The sequence below is a fragment of the Carcharhinus amblyrhynchos genome, chromosome 1 (genome assembly GCF_965287045.1).
Source record: "Carcharhinus amblyrhynchos chromosome 1, sCarAmb.v2.hapA, whole genome shotgun sequence".
Taxonomy (NCBI): domain Eukaryota; kingdom Metazoa; phylum Chordata; class Chondrichthyes; order Carcharhiniformes; family Carcharhinidae; genus Carcharhinus; species Carcharhinus amblyrhynchos.
Window position 1 is genome coordinate 12,066,643 of NC_137324.1, and position 13,745 is coordinate 12,080,387.

Sequence of the window (13,745 nt, forward strand, 5' to 3'; positions counted from 1 at the left end):
GGGTGTGGAGAGTCTGCAGAAGGATCTAGATAGGCTGGGCGAATGGGCCAGGAAATGGCAAATGGAATTTAATGTTGGCAAGTGTGAGGTGGTCCACTTTGGTGGGAATAATGGTCGGAAGGATTATTACTTACGTGGAGAAAAACTGCAGCAGGCGACGGTGCAGAGGGACCTCGGGGTCCTTGTGCATGAGTCGCAAAAACCCAGCTTGCAGGTGCAGCAGGTGGTCAGGAAGGCGAATGGGATGCTGGCCTTCATCGCGAGGGGGATTGAATATAAAAGTAGGGAGGTCTTGCTGCAGCTGTATAGGGCATTGGTGAGGCCGCAGCTGGAGTACTGTGTGCAGTTTTGGGCGCCGCACCTGCGCAAAGATATTTTGGCCTTGGAGGGAGTGCAGAGGAGGTTTACTAGGCTGATACCGGCGTTGAGGGGGTTGAGCTATGAGGAGAGGCTGAATAAACTAGGCTTGTACTCGTTAGAGTTTAGAAGAATGAGGGGAGATCTCATTGAGACGTATAAGATGATGAATGGGATGGATAGGATAGAGGTGGAGAGACTCTTCCCGCTCAAAAAAGACAGTAGGACTAGGGGGCACAGCCTCAAGATAAAGGGGGGGCAGTTTAGAACGGAGTTGAGGAGGAACTTCTTCACTCAAAGGGTGGTGAATCTCTGGAATTCTCTGCCCGTTGAAGTGGTGGAGGCTGCCTCGCTAAATATTTTTAAGACACGGGTTGATGGGTTTTTGATAAGAGAGGGGATTAAGGGTTATGGGGAGAGGGCGGGAAAGTGGAACTGAGCCACGACAGATCAGCCATGATCTTATTGAATGGCGGGGCAGGCTCGAAGGGCTAGATGGCCTACTCCTGCTCCTATTTCTTATGTTCTTATGTTCTTAACGGTACTGTATAAATACAGCTTGTGGTTGTCACCGTCATGTTATTTGACATGTCAGCCACGACTCTCACCAACTTTTACAGATGCACCATAGAAAGCATTCTTTCTGGTTGTATCACAGCTTGGTATGGCTCCTGCTCTGCCCAAGACCACAAGAAACTATAAAAAGTCATGAATGTAGCCCAGTCCATCATGCAAACCAGCCTCCTATCCAATGACACTGCCTACACTTCTCAGTGCCTCAGCAAAGCAGCCAGCATAACCAAGGACCCCACACACCCCGGACATTCTCTCTTCCACCTTCTGCCATCAGAAAAAGATACAAAAGTCTGTGGACATGTACAGACCAACTCAAGAACAGCTTTCTTCCCTGCTGCTGTCAGATTTTTGAATAGACCTACCTCACATTAAGTTGATCTTTCTCGACATCCTAGCTATGACTGTAACACTACATTCTGCACTCTCTCCTTCTCTATGAATGGTATGCTTTCTGTATAATGTGCAAGAAACAATATTTTTTCACTGTATACCAATACATGTGACAATAATAAATCAAATCAAATCAGGTCTTCTGAGAATTCCTCTCAGTTGCAATTATTATACAGCTGAGGGACACCCTCAGAACAACAGAACAAGAGCACTGACCTTAACTCACTGCGTGGATTTTTCATTGAACAAGGAGCCGAATGATACAAGCCTGCCTCAAAGGCCAAAGAAGAATGGGAGCAGAGTACCATGGTGAGTTTGAAGGCAACACTTTCCTTAATCTCATTGGACTCTTTAGTTCCCCAAGTTACATGTGAGAGTGTTAACAGCTATGGCAGGCAAGAGTAAAAGTAAAGATTCATTTTCTATCAAATCAAATCCCCAACTTCAGAAACAATTTGGCTGATAACAACTAACTGACTCCTTAATTCAGTTCCGATGGAGAAATAGTTTCAAAGGATTTATCATAAATTTTCAATCTTATTGTCTGACCGGCTCCATCACCCATATTGTTTCATTTCACTGATGCCCTCCCTTGGTTTCAGACTCGCGCCTGTTTCATTTTTTTTCCCCTATTCATTATTGCCCAAGGCAACAGTTCATGAGAAAAGAGAAGAATTGGATTATCACCTTGAGGATAACAATCTCCAAACCTTACTTCAGAATTTTTTTTGAGTTGTTTAGTTCTGGGTTAGAAATGAGATGCCCATTAGCAGTTGGCAGCTGTTAGCTGTCAAGCACTCTGATATATTGTCTTTGCCAGGAAAATATGACAGGAATAAAAGATCCTGTGGCATGACCATCGATAAAAAGAACAAAGAACACAGCACGGGAAACAGGCCCTTCGGCCCAACGAGCCCGTGCCACCATTTCTACATTGTGAGTCCCCTCTCCACCCATGATTCTTGTCTATGCTTATGGCAGTCCACATTGGAAACCAGATTGAGGGGAGACTAATTTAGGGACAATTTGTTACACCAATCAGCCTAAGATGTAGATGCAATGTTTGTCTTCATGAACTCAACACTTAATATTGGTCAAGCTCTCCTCCATCTCCAGGGGTCATGCATGACTCGGCTGATAGCCACGGTTGCCTCTCAATCAGAAGAGTTCCTTGGTTCAAGTCCCATTCCAGAACCTCAGTACAAACTATAGTTAAGAAAGCCCACTAACATCTCTACTTCCTCAGCAGGCTAAGGAGATTTGGTATGTACGTTATGACTCTCACCAAGTGGAGGACATGTCCCTGCCTACATCAATGAGGATGAAGTGGAAGTGGTCAAGAGCTTCAAATTTCTAGGTGGCCCAGATTACCAACAACCTGTCCCTCCATGCCAATGCTATAGTTAAGAAAGCCCACCAACACTTCTACTTTCTCAGGAGGCTGGGGAAATTTGGCATGTCCACTATGCTTCTCAACAACTTTTACAGATGCACCATAGAAAACATCCTTTCTGGTTGAATCACAGCTTGATATGATTCCTGCTCTGCCAAGACTGCAACAAACTACCAACTGTTGTGGATGAAGTCCAGTCGATCACACAACCATTGATTCTGTCTACACTTCCCGCTGTCTCAGAAAAACAGCCAGCATAATCAAGGACTCCACGCATCCCGGACATTCTCTCTTCCATCTTCTTCCATTAGGAGAAAGTCTGAGGTCACGTATCAACCGACTCAAGAACAGCTTCTTCCCTGTCGCTGTCAGACTTTTGAATAAACCTACCTTGCATTAAGTTGATCTTTCTCTACACCCTAGCTATAACTGTAACACTAGGTGGCATGGTAGCACAGTGGTTAGCACTACTGCTTCACAGCTGCAGGGACCTGGGTTCGATTCCCAGCTTGGGTCACTGTCTGTGTGGAGTTTGCACATTCTCCCTGTGTCTGCGTGGTTTTCCTCTGGGTGCTCTGGTTTCCTTCCACAGTCCAAAGATGTGTGGGTTCGGTTGATTGGCCATGCTAAATTGTCCCTTAGTGTCCTGAGATGAGTAGGTTAGAGGGATTAGTGGGTAAAATATGTAGGGATATGGGGGTAGGACCTGAGTGGGATTGTGGTCGGTGCAGACTTGATGGGCCGAATGGCCTCTTTCTGTACAGTCGAGTTTCTATGACTACATCCTGCTCTCTCTCTCTTTTCCTTCTATGAACGGTATGCTTTGTCTGTATAGCAAGCAAGAAACAATACATTTCTCTGTATGCTAATACATCTGACAATAATAAATCAAATCAAGTCGAAAAGAATCATGGCTGACAATTCAACGTCGGGTGAGATGGATCGCACTGTTAGAGATGCCTTGGCAGAGATTTCCCAATCCCACTACGAATGGAAAATTTCATGCACTGGTCGACCTGTTGATTTCAGCTGGGAATTTCCGGTCTTGTGGAAGGCAGAATTGGAAAATGCCACCCATTAAAAACCAAGGCCACTCCCTCATCCCACCCCCCCACCCCCCACCCCTCAACCCATCCCATCTACCTCCGAGTCTAGATGAAAATGATCTTGTGGCATTTCCTCAAAGAAGGAAGGCCGCTCTGCTGCCCTGGCTAATCTTTATCCCAAAATTAACATCGCAAGAAGACAGATGACCCAATCACCACCATATTGCCGTTTTGTGGAGCTTGCTGTGCACCAATTGGTTGCTGTGTTTTTGACATGGTAATGCTGACTACCTTTCATAAAAGCACTCCATTGGCTGCGAGGCGTTTTGAAAAGTCTCTGAGAAGGGTGACACAAATGTAAGCCTTTCTCTTTCGTCATATTCTATCTATCCATTCTTTACCCCAGCATTCTTTCGCACTTCCTAATTTATTTTCCTTCTAGTTTACTTTTCTGATCTGGTCAGTTATCACTTTCTAAAAAATTCACCCTCAGGATGTGGGCTTCCCTGCGATAGACCAGCATTTATTGCCCATTCCTAGTTATCCTACAGAAGGTGGTGATGAGGTGCCTTCTTGATCACCTAGATAACAAGGACACCTATGTCAGACTCCAATTGATTGACTACAGCTCAGTCTTCAACACCATTATCCCTACAAAACTCATCTTCCAACTCTGTGGTCTGGGACTCAGCTCCTCCCTCTGCGACTGGGATCCTAGACTTCCTAATCCGCAGACCACACTCAGTAAGGATAGGCACCAACACCTCCTCCACGATCATCCTCAACACTGGTGCCCCACAAGGCTGTGTCCTCAGCCCCCTACTATACTCCTTATACACCTATGACAAAATCCTCCCCCAATCAATTTTCAAGTTTGAATGGTTTGGAAATGAGATGTCCATTAGCAGTTGTTAGCTGTTAGCTGTCAAGCACTCTGATACATTGGCTGGGATTTTATGGCCTTGCTTGTCCTCAAACCTTAAAATCCTGCCCGAGATCAACACACCTTCCCATTGTCCATCCCTCAACCGCTCCAATTCCCATAGCGGGCAGGACAGTAACATTCCGGCCATTGTCTTTGCTGGAAAATTGTGACAGGAATGAAAGTTCCTGTGGCACAGCCATCGATGTGGATGCAATGTTTGTATTTGTGAGCTCAACCTTTAATATTGGACTAGTAATTCTGAAACCCAGGGTAACTGAATAGGGGATGGCTTGTGTGATGGGCTGGTCTTCGTTCCAACTCTTTGTAGTTTCTTGGGGCCTTGGACAGAGCATTGTCATATTCGGGGAAGTGAAGGGGGACCACCAGTGCCACAGCCAACATTCCCCTCGCAGCAAAATCAGACCATCCGGCCATTGATTTGCCTGTGAGCTCTTGCTGTGTATGGGGGTTGTCTTTGCCCACCGGCGATCACAGTCTCTCCTTCCACCCCTATCCTGCCTGTTATAGAATCATAGAATCCCGACAGTGCAGAAGGAGGCCATTCGGCCCATTGAGGCTGCACCAACCACAATCTCACCCAGACCCTACCCCCATAACCTCATCCATTTACCCTAGCTAGTCCCCCCGACACCAAGGGTTAATTCAGCATGGCCAATCCACCTAACCCACAAATCTTTGGACTGTGGGAGGAAACCGGAGCAGCCGGAGAAAACCCACACAATTTCACAGTAACTTCATTGCAGTGTCAATGTAAGCCTCACTTGTGACTAATAAATAAACTGTAACTTTAGACATGGGGAGAATGTGCAAACTGTGCACATGACCCAAGCTAGGAATCGAACCCAGGTCTCTGGTACTGTGAGACAGCAGTGCTAACCACTGTGCCGCCCTGTACTTTTGGATTGCTTGAGGATATGGCAAAGTCACTTATTTTTCTCAAACAGGACAGATGGATGGTTTGGGGGCATGAAAAGTAGAGCTAGCAGTTATATTAAGAAAATTAGACAATAGACTACGTCTGCCCATTGTTATCTGATTATGCTCCTGTGAAGTGCCCCGAGTCATTTTTGTACATTAAGGAATTATATAAATGCAATTTGTTCCTCTTTTTGTACTATGCATACATCAATAAAATACTTACAGAGTGCTCACCCATGACTGAGTGGTTTTGTGTGTGTGTGTGTGTGTGTGTGTGTGTGTCTGTGTGTGTGTGTGTGTGTGTGTGTGTGTGTGTGTATATATAATTCTATAAATACTGCCAGCAACCCTTGCAATTACTTCTCTGAAAGAGGTTCTATTGATTCTCCTGGATTCAGAGCCTGAAATTCATGGTGTTCTGCAACCTGTGAATCATCTCCCAGTTGAATAGACGCTAACTGCCCTCTTTTCTCTCAGCTGACAGTGACAGAAAGTAGGAGGCAGGAATATCCCTGCACACCTCGGAACTGAAAAGAATGAGAGGTGATCCCATTGAAACATGTAGTCCAAAGATGTGCAGGTTAGAATGATTGACCATGCTAAAATTGTCCCTTCGTGTACTGGGATGCTTAGGTTAGAGAGATTAGCGGGTAAAACATGTAGGGGTACGGGAGTAGGGCCTGGGTGGGATTGTGGTCAGTGCAGACTCGATGGACCAAAGGGCCTCTTTCTTCACTGTAGGGTTCTATGATTCTTAAGGGGTTTGACAGAGGTATTGCACTTTGGAAGGACAAACCAAGGTAGAACGTACAAAGTAAATGGTAGGACTCTGAAGAGTGTAGTAGAACAGAGGGATCTGGGAATACGGATACAAAATTCCCTAAAAGTGGCATCACAGGTAGGGTCATAAAGAGTGCTTTTGGTACATTGGCCTTTATAAATCAAAGTATTGAGTATAAGAGTTGGAACGTTATGTTGAGGTTGTATAAGACATTGGTGAGGCAGAATTTAGAGTATTGTGTGCAGTTTTGGTCACCTAATTCAGGAAGGATATTAATAAGGTTGAAAGAGTGCAGAGAAGGTTTACAAGAATGTTGCTGGGACTTGAGAAACTGAGTTACAGAGAAAGGTTAAATAGGTTAGGGCTTTATTCCCTGGAGCGTAGAAGAATGAGGGGAGATTTGATTGAGATTTTGATGGGTATAGATAGATTGAATGCAAGCAGGTGTTTTTCCACTGAGGCTAGGAGAGAAAAAAACCAGAAGACATGGGTTAAGGGTGAAGGAGGAAAAGATTAAAGGGGGGGGGGTTCTTCACACAGAAAGTGGTGGGAGTGTGGAATGAGCTGCCAGATGAAGTGGTAAATGCGGGATCACTTTTAACATTTAAGAAAAAACTTGGACAGATACATGGATGAGAGGGGTGTGGAGGGATATGGTCCAGGTGTAGGTCAGTGGGACTAGGCAGAAAAATGGTTCGGCACAGCCAAGAAGGGCCAAAAGGCCTGTTTCTGTGCTGTAATGTTCTATGGTTCTATGGTAAATGCTGTGTTACCCTTCATGGGAGATTCTAGGGCCAGAGGACATAGTCTCAGAATAAAGGGGTGCCAATTTCTGCCTGAGATGAGGAGGAATTAATTCTCTCAGAGGGTTGTGAATTTTGGAACTCCTTGCCACAGAGAGCTGTGGGGGAAGAGTCTTTTATTATTTGGTTGTGGGATATGAGTATTGTTGGCTGGCCAGCATTTATTGCTCATACCAAGTTACCCTTGGTAAGGTGGTGGTGAGCTGCCTTCTTGAATCGCTACATTCCACTTGCTGTGGGTTGACCCACAATGCCGCTAGTCAGAGAATTCCAGGATTTTGATCCAGCAACTGTGAAGGAACAGTGATATATTTCCAAGTCAGGATAGTGAGTGGCTTGAAGGGGAACTTGCAGGTGGTGGTGTTCCCATGTATCTGCTGCCCTTGTCCTTCTACACAGACATGGTTGTGGCTTCAGAAGGTTCTGTCTAAGGATCTTTGGTGAATTTCTCCCCGTGTCTGCATGGGTTTCCTTTGGGTGCTCTGGTTTCCTCTCACACTCAAGAGGTGTGGGTTAGGTTGATTGGGCATAAATTGCCCGTTTGTGTCAGGGGAATAGCAGGATAAATATGTGGGGTTACAGGAATAGAGCCTGGGTGGATTGCTGTCAGTGCAAGCTCAATGGGCCGAATGGTTCTTTCTGTACTGTAGAGATGCTAACATTTTATTCTTTGATTCTATCCTATACTGTAACTTTCACAATCAGGCAGTGTCCCGAAGCGTTTTGAGGTGTAATTACTGCTGTAATGTAAGGAGATCCTTTTTCTCTTTGCACTATTTTCTACTTCTTTTTGGGGTGGCGATAATGATATTGTCACTGGACTAGTAGTCCCACGGCCCAGAGTATTAATGCTCTGGGGACCTGTGTTTGAATTCCACCATGGCAGATGGTGGAATTTGAATGTAAGGAAAAAAATCTGGATTTAAAAGTTGAATGATGACCATGAAACCATTGTCGATTGTCATAAAGACCCATCTGGGTCACTAATGTCCTTTAGGGAAGGAAATCTGCCATCCGTACATGGCCTGGCCTACATTGATCCATAGCAATGTGTTTGACTATCTTATAAACATGTGTAGGCCATTCGTCCCCTCAAAAATGTCCTCCCAGTCCGTACAACTGATTCCACATTCAACAGTCGCCACATTTAATTTCACCTCCGCACCAGGCATCAGCTGAGGTAACTTGGCCAAGTTCAGTTTGTCAACTTCGGCTGAGTGCATTGCCTGGAGGTTTCTCCAGGAACTTTCTCCCTCTGTACAGCTTTCCTCATCAAAACAAAAGCACAATTTCTTTTTTAACATCTTAACGTTTTCATCCCTCCCGGATTTGACCACAGCCCATGTACAGGAAATTACTCTTTCATTCCTGGAGATTTAGCAACTGTAGTTGGGGCTTTTACCAATCCCTTTCACTGGCAAGATCTTCCAGTCTTGCCAATGTCAAAGGGGATATAGAATCATAGATTCCCTACAGTGTAGAAGAAGGCCATTTGGTCCATCGAGCCTGCACCGACAACAACCCCACCCAGGCCCTATCTCTGTAGTCCCATGTGTTTACCCTGCTATTCCCTCAATACTAATGGGAATTCCACATGGCCAATCAACCTAACTTGCACATCTTTGGGCTGTGGGCACAACAAAGCACCAGGTACAAACCCACGCCGACACGGGGAGAATGTGCAAACTCCAAAAAGACAGTCACGCAAGGCCGGAATTGAACCCACTTTCCTGTGCTAACACTGTTCCACTGTGCTGCCCTTTAAACAGATCGTCTCGTCCCCTGTGAAAACCTGCCGTGGTAGGGACGGAAAGTGCCAGCGGAGGGTGCGATCGACTGAGCCAAGTCCCATTAACAGATAATATTTCCCTGCTTGTAACTGCAGAATTCAATTTATAGAGAAAAAAAAACGCACATCTTCTGTGACAAACTAAGCTAAAGCGAAACCTGCAATTTTGACAAAACAATCAAAATTTTGATAACATTCCCAGTTTCATGTTCCATTCGAAGTCTGTGCCTCGGGTATTTTAAGGACTTTGCTTCATAAGTCTTTTAAGAAACGTGTAGTTGCTGCACTTTGAAAGACCAAAATCCTTGACATAGACGCATTTGAAAAAAAGTTTCTTTCGAGAAAGGGAGAACCATTTGTTCACTGAGTGATAGTCGCTGGTAGTGGTGGTTGAGTGAGGCATTGCGTTAGGCATTGGCATTTCATCTCTACAATCTGAGTTGAAGACTGAGCCCTAACAGGCAAGTTGGCACAGTGGTTGGCATTGCTGCCTCACAGTACCAGGGAGCCATGTTCGATTCCCGGTTTGGGTTGCTGCATGCGTGCAGTCTGAACGTTCTCCCCGTGTCTGCATGCGTTTCCTCCAGGTGCTCTGGTTTCCTCCCACAACCCAAAAGAGAGCTGGTTAGGTGCATTGGCCACACTAAAGTCTCCCTCAGTGCACCCAAACTGACACTGGAGTGTGGCAACTAGGGGAACTTTCACAGTAACTTCATTGCAGTGTTAATGTAAGCCTATTTGTCAAATGTCAATGTGAGGCACAGCCTCAAGATAAGGGGAGGGGGTAGTTTAGAACAGAGTTGAGGAGGAACTTCTTCACTCAAAGGGTGGTGAATCTCTGGAATTCTCTGCCCATTGAAGTGGTGGAGGCTACCTCGCTAAATATATTTAAGTCGCGGGTAGATAGGTTTTTGGTAGGCAAGAGAATTAAGGGTTATGGGGAGAAAGCGGGAAAGTGGAACTGAGCCACTTCAGATCAGCCATGATCTTATTGAATGGCAGGGCAGGCTTGAAGGGCTAGATGGCCTACTCCTGCTTCTATTTCTTATGTTCTTATGTTTGTGATACTAATAAATAAATTTAATAATTGGCTGACTGTCTCCTTTATTGGCTGGTGATAAAAGCAATATGAAATGATGAGTCAGAAACTTGGTCAAGAGAAGTAAACCTGTAGTTTCCAAGCTGTGTTATGTGTAGTTTCTTTGTTGGCCTTCCTCTGAGTGCCAAGCAGGGTCTATGATTAGGTCAGAAGGCAAATGTCCCATATGATCTGGGCAGCTTGGTGGCACAGTGGTTACCACTGCTGCCTCACAGAGCCAAGGACCTGGGTTTGATTCCTGGCTTGGGTCACTGGAGTTTGCATATTCTCCCTGTGTCTGCGTGGGTTTCCCCCGGTGCTCTGGTTGCCTTCCACAGTCCAAAGATGTGCAGGTTAGGTGGATTGGTCATGCTAAGTGTCAGGGGGACTAGCTAGGCTAAATGCATGTGGTCATGGGGATAGGGCCTGGGTGGGATTGTGGTTGGCACAGACTTGACAGGCCAAATGGCCTCCTTCTGCACTGTTGGGACTCTATGATTGTACAACTGTCCAGTGAAGCCCTAAGAGACTGCTGCGCCATCAGAAGTCAAATGTCAATGTGAGGCCCCCTCAGTAAGGGGGGTTTAGGGGGTAATTTTGGGCGGCATCTGACACCATACAAAGAAAAACAGAGGAGTTCTCATCAATGCATTGGCCAACATTTATCATTGAATCCTCTGCAGTGGGACTGGAAAGTCCCAGCCATGGGCGAATGCAGAGAATTCTGGTCCATCATAGGTGCTGGATAAATGCATTGTAGTATTGTTGGGGTTATGCCATTGCCATCATGATGTTTGCTGATGATTGCACAACATTCAGCACCATTTGTGACTCCTGAAGCAGTCCATATTTAAATGCAACAAGATCTGGACAATATCCAGGCTTGGTCTGACAAGTGGCAAATAACATTCATGCCATACAAATGCCAGGCAATGACCATCACCAATAAGAGACACTCACCACCGTCCTTCGACATTCCGTGGTGTAACCATCATTGAATCCCCCACTGTAAATATTCTTGGGGTAACCATTGGCCAGAAACTCAATTTGCCATATAAACATAGTCGCTACAAGAGCAAGTCAGGGGTGAAGCAGACTGCGACTAGCACTCATCTCCTGAGTCCCCAAAGCCTGTCCACCATCTACAAGGCACAAGTTAGGAGTGTGATGGAATGCTCCCCACTTGCCTGGATGGCTGCAGATCCAACAACACTCAAGAAACTTGACACCATCCGAGATAAAGCAGCCCACTTAATTGGCACCACATCCACTCCCTCCACCAACAACACTCAGGAGCAGCAGTGTGTACTATCTACAAGATGCACTGCAGAATTTCAGCAAAGATACTTATAAAGCACCTTCCAAACTCACGACCACTTCCATCTAGAAGGACAAGGGCAGCAGACACATGGAAACACCACCTCCTGCACGTTCTCCTCCAAGGCACTCACCATCCGGAGCACCTGGAAGAAACCCACTCAGACATAGGGAGAATGTGCAAACTCCACACGGAAAGTCACGCAAGGCTGGAATTAAACCTGGGTTCTTGGCACTGCAAGGCAGCAATGCTAACCACTGTGCCACCGTGCCACGCACTGTCTCCTTCTCTGCAGTGCTATTCAGGCTGCAGCATGCTGTGTGCAAAGAACAGGTGAAGGGCAATTTCTTAAAGTTTATTTTTATTAGCGTCGCAAGTAGGCTTACATTAACACTGCAATGAAGTTACTGTGAAAATCCTCGCGTCACCAGACTCTGCGCCTATTCGGGTACGCTGAGAGAGAATTTAGCGTGGCCAATTTACCTAACCAGCACATCTGTTGGACTGTGGGAGAAAATCGGAGCACCTGGAGGAAACCTATGCAGACACAGGGAGAACATGCCGACTCGCACAGGCAGATTTGCGGATAGCGATGAGGACCATCAGAAGATACAGCAGGTTACAGATCAGTTGGAGGCTGGGGCGGAGAGATGGCAGATGGAGTTTAATCTGGACAAATGTGAGGTAATGCATTTTGTGAGGTCTAATAAAGATAGGACATATACAGTAAACGGCAGGATCCTTAAGAGTATTGATAGGCAGAGGGATCTGGGTATACAGGTACACAGGTCACTGACCATGGCAACGCAGGTGGAGAAGGTAGTCAAGGAGGCATATGACACATTTGCCTTCATTGGCCTTCATTGAGTTTCAGATTTGGCAAGCCATTTTACAGATTTATAGAACCTTAGTTAGGCCACACATGGAATATAGTGTTCAATTCTGGTCGCCACACTACTGGAAGGATGTGGAGGTTTTGGAGAGAATACAGAAAAGATTTACCAGGAGTTGCCTGGTATAGAGGGCATTAGCAATGAGGAGAGGTTGGAGAAACTTGGTTTGTTCTCGCTAGAACGACGAAGTTGGGTGGGGGGGTGGGGGGGGGGGCGACCTCATAGAAGATTATGAGAAGCACGGACAGAGTGGATGGACAGAAGCTTTTTCGCAGGGTGGAGGAGTCGATTACTAGGGGGCACAGGTTTAAGGTGCGAGGGGCAAGGTTTAAAGGAGATGTACAAGGCAAGTTTTTTACACAGAGGGTGATGAGTGCCTGGAACTCACTGCTGGGGAAGGCAGTGGCAGCAGATACGATAGTGAGTTTTAAGGGGCGCCTGGACAAATACATGAATAGGATGGGAATATGGTCCCCAGAAGGATACAGGGTTTTAGTTCAGTTGGGCAGCATGGTCGGTGCAGGCTTGGAGGGCTGAAGGGCCTGTTCCTGTGCTGTAATTTTCTTTGTCCTTGGACAGTGTTCCTAGCTGGGAATCGAACCCAGGTCTCTGGTGCTGTGTGCCATCGGTGAGCAGGGGAAATAAAATGCTCTTTTTCTGGACTAAAAAATCTGAACTCCCAACAGCCTAGCGGATTTAACAATGCTGTCACTCATACCAGATGTTGCTTCTGTTTGGGCATTCTTTCCTGGCTAGAGATACATTGCAAAGGAAAGTGGACCATCTATCCCTTCAGGGAGCGAGCTGCACGTTAATCACTTAGGTGTAAAATGAATGCAGTTTATTCATTTTAAATGCACGGGTTAGCTCTGCTAATAGCCTTCCTTCTGGATGCACGCTGAATAATAAGACTTTCCTTTACACTCCCCCGCAGTCCATTCATACTGTGTCACCGTGCCTGATTCTCTTTAGATTTCATAGCTGAATTTTTCTGGAGTGCACATTTTTATTTTTTTTTAGAAAAAACAATAAACAGACCCTCCAACCCTGCCCCTTGCTCTGCGCCCCCCACCATCCCCCAAGGAAAGGCCAGTGTTTGGTTTACAACATTTATATTCAGAGTGCGTCTGATGTGAGGCAAGAGGCACCTCACAGTGTGCCATTGTGCTGTAGTAGCAAGTGGGAATAGATCAGTAAATGCCTTTGTTGTACTGCTGTGTTCAGGACGATTTATCAAATTTACCAGCTGGTTTTAAGCTACTGAACCGCACAACTGTGGACACTGGAGGCAAGTGATAGAGGAGCAAATGCCACATTTCACATCCTCAGTGATGGCAGAGATTACTCAGGGCATGATGGGCCAGACAGGATTTTGTAACCACATCCTAACTTGTCTTATTCTGCATGGGTCCACGCACCCTATTGAAAAAAGATGCTATTAACCTGCAAATTGGAAA

The 13,745-nt window shown here is 45.9% G+C and overlaps 1 protein-coding gene across 1 annotated transcript in view; it reads right to left on the reverse strand.

Annotated features, from left to right (window-relative positions):
- The window catches only part of LOC145346307 (dedicator of cytokinesis protein 2-like), a 1,149,449-nt gene that overhangs the window by 221,667 nt on the left and 914,037 nt on the right, over nucleotides 1-13,745 (reverse strand). The window lies entirely within an intron of this gene.